Below are 14,446 nucleotides of genomic sequence, written 5' to 3'. Positions count from 1 at the left end.
TATTGAACAGCAAACTCTGCACATATATGGAATGAACTTACAACACCTCCTGAAAATATAAGAATTTATTAACAGAAACCATTCAACTTCAACTTAAACATATTTCAATTAGCCAACATCTTTACTAGGCTAGAACTATTCAACTAAAACTACCAAGCAAAATGAAGGAATACAGATAACTAATGAACTATATACAAATGAAGGAACAAGAGAACCAATAAAATTGATGCAATGAAATGACAGTCAAAAACCGTTTTGGATAATTAATTCTTAATGTTATCTTAATCAGTCACTATTATTTCAGTGAAATAATATTTAAGGAAATATTATTTTAAAATTACAAGTCAATAACCTTTTTGGATAATTGCTTGTTATTTTATTATATCTAGCCATCACATGGAGCAATGGACTACTAAAAGGGTGGTGGGAAACTTTATTTAAAGAGGAACTAAACCCCAAATCAACAGTTTTTTGGAGATAAACTGGGCCTTACGTGTGCTATCTTGATGTTACTGTTCTATTTTTTCCATGTCATGTAAACTTGTTTAATTCTGCAATATTTGTCCTAAAACAGTCTTAGTGCTGCCCTCTTTGGGTTGAACGGGGTTACTGCAGTTAAATGTTCCTATTGGTTCAAATGATATCTTGGTACATACCTACGTAACAGCCCCCGGGTATAAAACCGTCTCACTCAGACACATGCCCCTGTAGAGATTAAGGAGTTGGAATTACTTCTCCATTACCACAGCAGCAACGGCTTCAGGCATCACCAAGTCAGCGATTTGAGCCAGCGGCTTGAACTGATAAGGCTGAGGTCCATTGGGCTCCATAAAGCCTCTTTTAACCTTAGGTGACTTGAAGGTGAAAAATCTTCCACTTCCAAAGATCTATCCATGGTGAAACTACCAGTGTCACTCTGCTCACTCTTCATGTTTCATTATACCAAATTAAGCTAGATGCTACTTTCCCTCGTCCTCCTGACCACACCCAGGCTTATCCCCCTCCACTCATCCCCACACTTGGCACTGCCCACTTTGGAGGCATTTTTCAAAATTTTTCTGGGAGCGGAGTTGTTCTTTTAAATGGGTTGTAATTCCACTTTAAAGACACCCGGGGGTGATGTGGGGGTACCACATCCAAGTCAGCGGCTGCTAACACAAATAAAATAGCTAACTTAACAACCCTACAAGTTTCCTGGTATTTTAAATACCATTAATACAAATATTACAGAATATACAGCAAAGAAGTTGTATTACCTTACGATTACAGAGTGAATGAAAAGAGCTCTGTTGTAAAAAAAAACTGTCTACCATGTGGTATTGGCAGAGCTAGTAGTTAGCCACTAGCCGAGACAACCTTTGGCATGTTTAACCAAATAACCTAATTTTTAGCAGGTTGGCTAAAGGAGAATAAGGAAAAACACATAAATGGAGGAAACCGTCAGTGTTTAAAACATTTCATAAAAAAAAAACTTGTCTTAACTTTAAAACCCAACTACACAAATAGACTAGCCTCAAAGCTGAGAGGTCTGTTCATATTAGTTGAGCAGATAGCCTGCTAGCACTGAAATAGTTCAACCTTTAGAACCACACACAAAGCAAAAATATCATGAAATAAACAATATTTAGGTGGTTTCATCCTAAACACATTTTCTCTGTCCAAACACTATGTCATACACGAACCATTCTGAAGAAGAAGTACAGGAGGCCCAAAGGGCACTGGTTTGGGTAGCGAAGTTGGCTCAGGTCGATGGGCATGATCAAAGGAGCCGTGGCAGCTACTCAGTATCAGCTATGGATAGCTTCGGCTGGATTGACACGCATCAGATGTGCAGAGCTGCGGTTCCGATACCTTCTTCTTCTGGTTGTGGGAAAACCGCTTTGATTAGAGATAATCTCTTAGGGGGCATCTCTGGCTCAGGTTGCTTTTCTGCAGAACCATAGAAAGAAATGTTAAAGACAGGTTGTCTTAATTGCCCATTTGGCATGATCACTGCGTGCTTGAACAGCAGATCATACTTAACTTTAAGTTTCCTCGATCGACGGATATGCTAACATGAGATCGTAGGCAACTGTATCCAAGTTTGAAGAATTAGTCCATCTTGTCAGCAAGTTGGACATTCACGCATGTTTTCTCCCCCGACAGCATTTCTAGGAGAGTTGTGCGGGTAGAGATTGAGATGTTTTATTATGTATTCAAAACTGGCATTTGAAAATTTATTTGTAACCTTCTCAATATTCACTGTAAATGTCTTTACTGGCTTTACAGCAATTGTCCCTTCTTATAATTGCTGGCCAGCTTTTTCCCTTGCTACTCTGGTAGCTACTGGAAGTCCAGGTGCCTTCTGTGTGAGCACTTAGGATTGTCATGCCCTGGATGACTGAAAATCTACACCAACTCATATTCTCTGATTTAAATTTATTCAAATATTATTGCACTGTAAGTTGTTCAAACAAACACAATGTGCTGCTTTGCTTAAGCACACTGTTTGGGTTTGGTGCCAGTGGCCTTTCAGAAAGAATCTGTTGAATGCATAGTATTTAATTAGCAGCTGGAAAGTTCTCCGTCCACTCAGTATTGATGTGGTTCCTAATGCCTCTTCAAAACTATAAAAAAGTATTCTAAGGACTTCAGTGGGAGGGATTCTCTTCAGAGCAATCAGGCACTAATGAGATGTATACTTCACTGTGTGAATCTCTAGTTTCTTATATGATTAACTGTGCCTTTCAGGTGAAACATTTTTAGCAGAAATGAGGTTCCAGCAGGGATATCAGCTTTTTAGCTGGTGGGGCTAAAGTCCCTGCCTTGTGTTGCACAATAAGTCAGTGCCTCAGTGCTCTCAGTCAAAACAACTGGTGTCAGGGCCTACATGGTTTACATGCCTGTTTCCCCAGCATGGTTGCGAGTGCAGCAAAGGGCAAGAAGGCAGGACAGTACACATCGGAGCTTGAAGCTACACCGTTTAATCAGGCCTTTTCAGATTAGAGTGTGTTCTTGCAGATATTTAACCTCCAGAAGTATTTGACGACCCAGGCTTCAGCCAGGCCACGGAGCAACGCTGCTTAGGGATCTGGCTTATACTGGTGTCAGAGCTGTGGGGAAGTGAAGTGGGACAGAGGAACTAGAAAAATAAAACAGTTAAAACCAATACTGTTTTAATACATTGCATTTTAATTTACCTTTTTAAAAGGTGCATGGCTTTGAATCACAGTTTGTAAGTATGAAAAATGTTAATACAGAGTCATTTTTAGAATACAAATAAAACACTAGGTTTGAAGGGATAAAATACAGACAAAGACACATTTGTTGGCTCTTCTGGTAAAAATTAATGAAATGGGGTACTACATTCTCTGTTTCGATCACCCTACAAGTTTTCTTTAAAGGATTTAGGTCTTGAGACTGAGATGGCCATGGAATAACGTTGATTTCTGGTAAGATTTGGATTTGGTCATATGTTTCAGATCAATATACTTTTCAAAGACCCAATCATGAACAGTTTTCCAGTTTACTGGCAGAGGCCACTATATTTTATTTAAAATCTCCTGCTTTTTCAAAGAGTTCATGATGCAATTTCACTTTAAGGGTGCTTTCACACTGCTAGTCTGGTCCAGGGATCCCGAGAAAAAAATTACGCTTTCAGTTGGGGTGGTTTGCTTTCAATTTTTTACACTGGAGCAAACAAGTCATGCACTTGCAACAGACTGTTTTAGGGGCAGTATTGAGCAGACTGAGAAGAAAAAAAGCAAAAAGAAGAAGAATCAGTCTCATTTGGGTTTCTGTTGCTACTTTGATGTTCAAATGTACTTGAACGCCTGCACCTCTTCATTACTCTATGCACACACCTGTCCGTCTTCAGATTTGTGCTCTTACTATGTTTACTTCTCCTTCTTCTTGTCTTTGTCAGATAAATAAATGATGCTTTGCATCCTAAAGGAAAAACATACAACGTTAATTTCTTTCAGTGACAGAACTGATAAAAGTACACAGATTGTGCTCTATGAGACACAATCTACCAAAGCTCTTCTGCTTGTTTTCAGTTACTGCTCATTCGGATGGAAAGCACTGATGGTACATTCAGTCAACCCACTTTTATGTTTCAAAGCCACATTTTGGCCATTCACAGTCTCATAAAACTTTCCTTACATTTTATATAACTAAAGCTTCCTTATATCTTCAATGGGTGTTCTCTGGTGTGTTCATCTCCTATACGACTGTACAGAAAGAAAGCTTAAAATGACTGAATTCAGAACCTGACTAATATTCCACCCAGACGCTGACTGTGATGAGAAATATATCAACAGCTGTTAAGCCACTTGCCTTTCCTGCATGACTTAAGCAGAGCATTGCTCTCTTCCCTTGCATGTTGTCCAGTGTCTCAGCCACTGGAGATTTTGTTAAATTGACAAATAGGTCTCCTTTCCATCTCTCATGTCCTTTGAGCATTTTACTGCTGCTTGGCCAGTCCAGCTGGAATCGTGAAGGGAGTAGTGCTTGATGGAAACTCCATGTAAAAAGAAAATAAACCAAGTTTACTTCAGCAGCAACTTTGTTGGAGAGAAGATGGCATTCTGAATGAGAAATGCAAAGGATAACACATTTGACTCAGAGGGGAGATGGTGGACATACATAATGCGTTTTCACGGCGGAAAAAACTACTCACCCTTTCATTTTTCCCCCCTCTGTGATAACAAGACAGTTAACTCCTCTCCCCTTTTGCCTCTTTCTTTTTGCCTCCTTTTTGGGGGTGCTGAGCTTCCTCTCGCTCTGTGTGTGGTCTGCTTAAGGAGCGTCAATGGCTTAAATTGACAAAAGCTAACGTTGCAGGTTAGAGTTAATTCTCTTTTGGACACAGTTGTGAAAGGAGAAAGATGAGACGGCATGTTTTTTTTAAACTACTTTCTAAAAATCAATCTTAGTGTTTGTTCTGATTTGATGCATTTTATGAAATTAAAACAGAAACTGGATCAACTTTTTTCATGTGCAGAAAACTATTTTATGATATCCTAAGGAGAATTTCATTTGGAGCAGGGCAACCTCCGGTTAAGCCAGTCAATCTCCAGCTAATCTCCAGCAGTTATTGAGTGAGAGGTGGGGTATACCGTGAGTAGGTCACCAGTCTGTTACCTCCCTTTTTCATTGTTCATACATTTTGGAGTTTTTCATTTAAAATCTGTAAAAAATAGGCCCAGTTTTGATGCTGGGCTATTATTATTGTTCCAAAACTACCAAGACATGGCTGCCTGCCTCAACTGGCACGTCAGGCAAGGAGGGCATATCAGCAACATCAGACACATATTTAAAAATGCTCAACTATTATGTTCTGTCAAAAGACCCACACTGATGCACCAAGGCTTACTCTTAAAGGCTTGGTGTCCTGTGATCCTTTATGAACCTGTACTATTCAGAAGCCTTCACGATGCTTCTGATGAAATTATCCATGACCAGATTCCAGTAAACTGTTCCGTCTCGATGCACATTCAGCATGCCACATCTAATTCATGTTAAAAATGCCGATTGAAAATGTTAATTGATGAGCTGCACTACGGTTCTTTAATTGAAGCTGCTTAACACTGTTTCATTTCTTTCCACCTACGCTGCTGTATTGACAAACCTGTCAAATGGCTCTAATCGTGAGGAAATGGAGTGCATTTTGTGGAACTTTAAGTCCTCTCTGGATCTGTGTCGCTTCTCATTCTGAACGGTGTATGTATATTGGGATCAGTAGGGTGGAATTTACAGTGTTCTGCTGTGTCAAGAACTGGTACAGTACTTTTTTGTGCACATATTCAGTTTATAATGTGAGAGCTGACGTGGTGGAACTTTTAGTCATGTCAAAAAAATCCGGTTTTGCTTGGCGTAGCTGGAGCTTACATTGTATATGTTACAGTGTCAGTTGCACTGCAAGATGATGTGGAGGCATTTTTCTCATTTTGCATCTATTCAGATGGGACAATCTATTGACCTTAATAACTATTAGTTGTGCATCCCACAAGCCTGACGTTTATAGTAGAAAGGCAGTCCTAAGAAGTCCGCCAATGTGGGGGACTCAGCAAACATGTGGAAGAAGGTGCTCCGGTCAAATGAGACCAAAGTTAACCTTTTCAGACTACATGCAGAACATTATGGTTGGCAGAAAACTACACAAACCCCTGAACACACCATCTCCACTGTGAAACATGGTGGTGGCAGAATCATGTTGTGGGGACGCTTTTCTTTAATAAAGAAAAGGGGAGAAGGGTCAAAGTTGATCGGAAGATGGATAAAGCTAAATACAAAGTAACCCTGGAAGAAAACCTGCCAAAGGTCATATTCAGGTGGTAAAATGGTCCAGTTAAAGTCCAAACCAAACTAAACAACCAAAAGTCATTTTCGCAGATGCCATCCATCCAGTCTGACTAATCTTGAACCATTTTGCAAATAATTTTAGTCTTTAAATGTTGAAAGCTGGTAGAGGCATATTTTAAACGACATAGCTGTCACTTCAACTTAAAGTGGTTCATTTGAGATTATTAAAAAATATATTAAAAACCACATTTGATTTTCTTTTCACTTCACAATTGAGTGCTATCATCCATTTCTCCTCTGCTAGACAGGCGTGGTAAGGCGTATTTGTCACTTCCTGTTTTCACTGTTGCACTCGGTGGATTGTTAGGTGTGTGAAGGCTCTCTCGTTTGATCAGATTTCTCTCTCCTGTTATACCTCTTACTTGTTCTAATACATAAGTACGTTAAAACACATACTTTCTGTTGCTGCTTTTAACGTTTGGGGACTCTCTGTGTTTTACACGGTTTTTCTAGTAGTGGTAAGGGGTCGCTAGCTTAGCGTTAGCTTTAGCTCCACCATGGCTACCCGTTCTGCTGTTTCTCTCTCTGAGTCTCCTCCTCTCTCCTGTTCTCTGTGTCAGATGTTCAGTTACTCCTCTGCCTCCTTTAGTGATAATGGTACGTGTAATAACTGTAGCATTTTTGTAGTTTTGGAGGCGAGGGTGTCGGAATTGGAGGCCCGGCTCTGCGCTGTTGAAAAACCAGCAGATCGCTGAGGCCCCTTAGCCAGCGCGGAGCCACCGAGGGTAGCGCCCCGTATCAGTCTTCCAGCAGAGCCCGTGCAGCCGGGGCCTCAGGCCGGCTGGGTGACGGTACGTAGAAAGCATAGTCCTAGATCCCAGCCCACAGGTCACCACCAACCCGTCTGCATTTCTAATAGATTTTCCCCGCTCAGCGACACACCCGCTGAGAAGCCAACGTTAGTGTTGCTTCGGTGTGTAAGTTTGCCAAAACAATGTTGGACTCCGTAATTTTCTCTGGTCCCCTCCCCGATCTGACCAGTGACGACATATTTAGCCGCATGCTGTCATTCAACCGCTGGCTGTCTAGGTGGTGTCCAGAAAACAACGTGGGCTACAATGATAATTGGCGAACATTTTGGGGAAAACCTGGTCTGATCCAGAGAGACGGCATCCATCCCACTTTGGATGGAGCAGCTCTTCTTTCTAGGAATCTGGCCGAATTTATTAGTTTTCCAAACCTCTGAAAACCCAGGGTTCAGACCAGGAAGCAGGGTCGTAGTTTAACACTCCTCTCTGCAGCTTCTGTACTGCTACCCACCCATTACCCTATTAAGACAGTGTCTTGCCCACGGCCAAGATTGAATAGGTTACAAAATGATCTAAAATGAGGAAATCAGGAAAATCTAATAAAAATAAACACAACTCAGACTAAAAAGAAAAATAAAACAATTAAATGTGGCTTACTGAACATAAGATCTCTCTCTTCAAAGACTTTGCTAGTTAGTCCCTGATTTGTGACAATCAGATTGATTTATTTTGCCTCACAGAAACCTGGCTGCAGCAAGAGGATTATGTTACTATAAATGAGTCAACTCCTACTAATTATTTAAATTTTCACATTCCTCGAAATACTGGGCGAGGAGGAGTAGCAACCATCTTTCAGTCTGATTTATTGACTAGTCCCAGACCAATCAATAGCTACAACTCTTTTGAATATTTAATCCTTAGTTTTCCTCATCCAAATTGCAAAGCACTAAAACCACTTCTGTTTGTTGTTTTGTACCATCCACCAGGCCCTTACTCTCAATTTTTAGATCAGTTTTCAGACCTTTTATCTGATTTAGTGTTAAATACAGATAAGGTTATTATAGTGGGGGATTTTAACATTCATGTTGACACTGAAAGTGATGGCTTAAATATAGCCTTTAATGCTATCTTAGACTCAATTGGCTGTGCTCAAAACATTAACAAACCTACCCACCTTTGTCTTCATTCTCTGGACCTTGTGCTGACATATGGCATTGAGTGTAATGACATAATATTTTCTCATAACCCTGTCCTGTCTGACCATTTCTTAATAACCTTTGAGTTTAATTTAACTGGGTACTCCACATCTGAAAGAACATTTCATTATAGTAGATTATTATCAGACAATGCTGTAACAACCTTTAAAGAATCTGTTCCACTTTTGATTTCCTCAATATCACAGAAAAGCACAATGGAGGGCAATAATTTTGTTTCTTCCCCTTCACAAATTGATTATCTTGTTCATAGTGTTACTTCATCATTGCGTGGTGCATTAGACAATGCAACTCCCTTGAAAAAGAAGGTAATTATGCATAGGAGGCTAGCTCCATGGTTTAATTCAGAGCTGCATACTTTAAAGCACAATGTTAGAAAATTTGAGAGAAAATGGCGCTCTACACACCTAGAGGATTCCTACTTAATCTGGAAAAATAGCCTACTGTGGTATAAAAAGACACTTCACCAAGCTAGAACAGCTTATTTCTCATCATTAATAGAAGAGAACAAGAATAATCCTAGGATTCTCTTTAGTACAGTTGCTAAACTTACACAGAGTCATAGCTCTTTTGAGCCATCCATTCCCTTAGCTCTCAGCAGTCATGACTTCATGAGATTCTTGCAAAATAAAATTGAATCTATTAAAAAGAAAATCCTTGACATAATCCCGAAGATGATTACTTCATCATCAGCAAGTGAGACACCATTGGAAGTAACTGTAGAACCTGATCTGTGTTGGACTGCTTTGATCCTGTGGAGCTTCCTGAGTTATCAGAAATATTGGCTTCATCTAAATCTTCAACTTGTATGTTAGACCCAATCCCAACCAAATTATTTAAGGAAGTGTTCCCTCTGATTACCAGCCCCATTTTAGGTATGATTAACCTATCTTTAGTAAATGGATATGTACCACAGCCTTTTAAGGTAGCTGTAATTAAACCTTTACTTAAGAAACCTTCGCTTGATCGAGATGACTTAAAAATTACAGACCTATATCCAATCTTCCATTCTTATCTAAAATTCTTGAGAAAATAGTTGCTAATCAAATGTGTGAGCATTTACACAGCAATGACCTGTTTGAAGAGTTTCAGTCAGGCTTCAGAGCTCATCATAGCACTGAAACAGCTCTGCTGAAAGTCACTAATGATATTCTTATGGCCTCAGATAATGGACTTGTGTCTGTACTTGTCCTGTTAGATCTCAGTGCTGCATTTGATACAGTCGATCACAATATTCTCTTAGAATGGCTGGAATATGCCGTAGGGATCAGGGGAACAGCGCTAGGCTGGTTGAAATCTTATTTGTCTGACAGATTCCAGTTTGTTCATGTAAATGATAAATCATCTTTAAACTCCAGGGTTAATTGTGGAGTACCACAGGGTTCGGTACTTGGGCCAATTCTCTTTACTATATATATGCTTCCAATAGGTCAAATTATCAGGCAGCATAGAATAAATTTTCACTGTTACGCTGATTACACTCAGCTTTACTTAATCCTGATGAGCCCAACCAGTTAGATAGACTACAAGCATGTCTTGAAGACATAAAAACTTGGATGACTTTAAATTTTCTGCTTTTAAATTCAGACAAGACAGAAGCTGTCATCTTTGGACCGGAGTCTTTAAAAAAGAAACTGCTTAGTCAATCACTTAACCTGGATGGCATTAAATTGACCTCCGGTAATAAAGTAAAAAACCATGGTGTTATTTTTTACCAGGACATGTCATTTAAACCCATATTAAACAAGTTTCTAGGATTTCCTTCTTTCACCTTCGGAATATTGCCAAAATTAGAAATATCCTGTCCAGGATTGACGCTGAAAAACTAGTCCATGCATTTGTTACTTCAAGGCTGGACTATTGTAATTCGTTACTATCAGGATGTCCACAAAATGCAGTTAAAAGCCTTCAGCTGATTCAAAATGCTGCAGCCAGAGTTCTGATGAAAATTAAAAAGAGAGATCATATTTCCCCTACTTTAGCTTCCCTTCATTAGCTCCCTGTTAAATCCAGAATATAATTTAAAATTCTCCTCCTCACACATAAAGCCCTTAATGATTTAGCTCCATCATACATCAGAGATTTGATTGTTCCGTATGTTCCTAACAGAGCACTTCGTTCTCAGACTGCAGGTTTACTGGTGGTTCCTAGAGTCTCTAGAAGTAGAATGGGAGGCAGATCCTTTAGTTATCAGGCTCCTCTCCTGTGGAACCAGCTCCCAGGTTTAGTCCGTGAGGCAGACACCCGGTCTACTTTTAAGGCTAGGCTTAAAACTTTCCTTTTTGATAAAGCTTATAGTTAGAGTAGTTTATGTTATCCTGAGCTACCTTCCTTATTTTTTACCTCCGTCTTCTTCCCTCCCTGTTGGATGGAGTAAGGGGGAGTCAGGTTTAGCCTAAACCAGCTCAGTTATGGTTGAGGTGCAAACACACCCTCCATTTCTGCTACCTGCATGACCCCCTCTCTTTTCCAATGGTTATGGTCAATCTGACAGAGGTATCCCAATCATTGTGGTTTTTAGTATAACAATGGCCATCAGTGGGCTCTAGATGGACAAACTGTCTACTTTTAAGGCTAGGCTTAAAACTTTCCTTTTTGATAAAGCTTATAGTTAGATTGGCTTAGGTTATCCTGCGCTATCTCTGTAGTTATGCTGCTATAGGCTTAGGCTGCTGGAGGACATAATGACCACTTTCACCCTCTTCACTACATACTCACACTACTCTCTAATTCTGCATTATTTGCTGTTATTTCAGTTTTTAACTTTATGTTCTCCCTCTTTTCTCTTCCTAGAAGCTACACCTGGCCTGACTCTGTGTCTACCTGTGACACCTTTCTGGAGAAGGGAATCGTCCGAGCTTCTGCTGGCAACAACTTAATGCTCACCCTCTACCGATGACCCACATGGCCCTGTCTTTCAGTGTTTAACCCTTTCTCTCTCCTAGACATGGCAATTGACTGAGCTTTTACTGTGACTAACTCTATGTGCTCTCTTTCAGACTCTAACTTTGAAAACTGGGTCAGAGTTTATCTGTTCATTCTTTCTAGGCGAAATGACTAAAGGAGCTACATCCATTAACATTTACTTTTCCTTCCCATAGAAAGTACTCCTATATCAGTGCTTCTTTGTTCTCTTTGTGTCTCTGCTCTGTTCTCTCAAACCCCCAGTCGGTCATGGCAGATGGCCACTCACACTGAGTCTGGTTCTGCTGGAGGTTTCTTCCTGTTAAAAGGGAGTTTTTCCTCTCCACTGTCGCTACATGCATGCTCAGTATGAGGGATTGCTGCAAAGTCAACGCCAGTGTCTGTCCACTGTCTCTACATGCTCATCCAGGAGGAGTGACTGCTACAAATCTCTGACCTGATGCAATCTGCTGGGTTTCCTTAGACAGAAAAGTTTTTTATCCAATTTGAATAAATAACTGAATCTCACTGCACTGTTCAATTGTTAGTATTAATTGGAATGTATGTACCTGACTTTTGTGAAGTGCCTTGAGACGACATGTGTTGTGAATTGGCGCTATATAAATAAACTGAATTGAATTGAATCATAGTTTCATGGCATAAAATCGTACTAAAATACTTTGCTGTTTGTAAGGTGACAAAATGTAAAAAAAGTTTAATTGGTATGAATGCTTTTGCAACATCATGTCAAATAGGGTCAACTTGTGGGGCAGCGCAGTGCATGGCGTAGCAATGGAGTACACGACCCATATATAGAGGCTTCAGTCCTCGGCACATCTTTGCCGAGTTTGAGTCCTGACCCTAGAGAACTGTGCTGCATGTCTTCCCCTTCTCTTCATTCTGCTACTTTTGAAAAATAACAAAAATAAAGGGCACTAGTACTGCAAAAAAATCTAAAGAAAATTGACAACAACTAGTAAAATGACATGTTGTTGGTAGTTAAAGTTAACAATGAACTTCTTACAAAGGCATGATTTAATTTCTTATTCAAACTGCTCTAAGGTTGTCTTCCAAGCAAATACGTTCCTAGTTTTAGTTTACTCACAGTGACAAAATACTGGGCATGTGTAATAGGTATTTAAGCAGAGGTTTGGGTTGGCATTGTGTGCACTGTCAACATCGTCATCATTTAGGGGCTATTGGAAAATACGTCTGACAAGTGAGTTGTAGAGCTGCGGGACTGATGACAGTGGCTTTGGAGGCAGACGGAGCACGGTCAGGCAGTGATGCTCAAATCACATGTCTGCAAAGTGATGACTGTTTAGCCAGTTCACAATACTGCTCATTTTAAGAAGCTACTGATGGGACTACATGTATGGTTTGGTGCCTTAGGACATAATCAAGCCTGTATCCCCTGCACTATAAGTATATGCTTTTTCAGGAGTAAAGTCCTGTCTGTTTTAGGATGAAAACCCTGTAAAGATTACACTTACAGCAGAAAACCATACAGAGATGCTGTCTTTTTGTCATATGATCCAACCACGGTGTTTACAGTAGGCCAGGGTGCAAATCACATTCAGTCCACAAACCACCAAAACCACCAGTGTTTATTGAAGTTTTTTGAAAACATATTTCTTACTATTATTTCAGATTTTTTTTCTGTCAGTTGGATTGTGCAACTTAGACATGACTATGAATTTGTTTCAGGATATACATGTGCATGAGAAAAAATCTGTAGTTGCCAAGGTTTGAAGGTATTTGCCTTTATTGAACCCATTTGTTCTCATTTGCAGTCTTATGCACATTACATTAGGTAGATTTTACAATTGTAACTTTTGACAGTGCAAGGCTACTTAATGTAGCAAAATTCTTATCAGTCTTAGCTTTAAAATACAACAGTCTCATTTCTATTAATAATTAATGTGAAAGGGAAATTGGGAAATAAATTATTAATTACTTTGAGAATCACACTATTGAGACTTTAATATGAAATTGTAAAACTGTATGGGAAAAATTTTAGATGCCAACACCAATCCAAAAGATAAACAAAAAACACAAACAAACATGAAACTAACAACTAAAAGAGAAATGTCCATGAAAATACTGGTCAGAGTTGATGGGAAGATGGATGGATTAATTCTGCAGGAAAACTGTTGGAGGTTGTTTGATGTAAGATTGGTGCAAAGGTTCCCCATTTCAGCAGAACAACATCCCCCAAAAAAACAGCCAGAGATCCAACTGAATGGTTTATAGATCAAGGCATATTTATGTGCTTCCATGGCCTAGTCAAAGTCTCCATCTAAACTCAATCGAAAATGTGTTGCAAAACATGTACATTAATGTTCAGATGCTCTCTGTTCTATGTGAACTATGTTGCAAGGAATGGGCAAGAAATGTTTGTCTAGATGTGCAAAACTGCAAGAGACATACCCCTAAAAGACTTGCAGCTGCAGATTAAATGGAAGGTGGTTCTACAAAGAATTGAACTGGTGGGGCTGAGAACTGATTTCATTTGGGGAAAAAAATGTATCCTTTTTTTACACTTCACAATCATGCACTGTTTTATGTTGGTCTTTCTCATAAAATATCAAAATATCTATTTATGTTTAAGGTTGTGATCTGACAAAATGCCAAAATGTTCAAGAGGTATGAATATGTCTGGAAGGCATTTTACGTCAACTGCAGCATCAGGTGTTTCAAATAATTATGTTGCTTTCTTGCTCTCATTTAGATTTAAGACGTTGCCTGCCATCCATTTCTTTAGTTCACCTATGTAGCTAAAAAGGTGTTCAGAAAATAGGACAAAAACAGCTGTGAAACAGAGTGGAGGTGAAGACAAAAGGAAGGAGTTTTGCAAGCAGAAGATGAGGCAATGTCACATGATCTTTGAATCCCTGCAGATGGGGAGCTGTGAAAGCTCAAAGACAATGAAGACTATGAGAGCATAACATGGAGCAGGCCCAGTACTCTAAATGTAGCTCTGCAGCCCGAAACCTTTACTGCTATGATGAGAGTTTGGCTGAAGAGCTGTCCTACTGTTGATGTCAAGAAGAAGAGTATAGCCTTGTTTGGCACAGGGACAGAAGATAGGAATATGTGTGTCTTTGCTAAGGTTAGACTTAAACAAATCATTCACTCTGAGTGTTCTTCACAGGTTAATTTGTTTTTCAAAAAAATGGGCATTTGTGGATGATCTAATCCTGCACAGTTGAGTTATTGTTGGGGTCTTTAAGG

General features: G+C 39.6%; 1 protein-coding gene across 2 annotated transcripts in view; it reads right to left on the bottom strand.

Moving 5' to 3' along the window:
- Positions 1-232: 232 nt before the first annotated feature.
- The window catches only part of tmem229b (transmembrane protein 229B), a 284,593-nt gene continuing 270,379 nt past the window's right edge, over positions 233-14,446 (bottom strand). For both annotated transcript variants that reach the window (XR_007042573.1, XR_007042574.1), the window contains exons 3-4: positions 2,024-2,150; positions 233-1,929 (exon numbers count right to left, since the gene is read on the bottom strand). The gene's annotated coding sequence lies outside the window, so the exon portion shown is untranslated. The remainder of the gene's footprint in view (positions 1,930-2,023; positions 2,151-14,446) is intronic.

This window comes from Girardinichthys multiradiatus, chromosome 19 (assembly GCF_021462225.1).
Source record: "Girardinichthys multiradiatus isolate DD_20200921_A chromosome 19, DD_fGirMul_XY1, whole genome shotgun sequence".
NCBI classification, from domain to species: domain Eukaryota; kingdom Metazoa; phylum Chordata; class Actinopteri; order Cyprinodontiformes; family Goodeidae; genus Girardinichthys; species Girardinichthys multiradiatus.
Note: the sequence above shows the minus strand (reverse complement) of the source record. Positions and strands in the feature narration are given on the sequence as shown.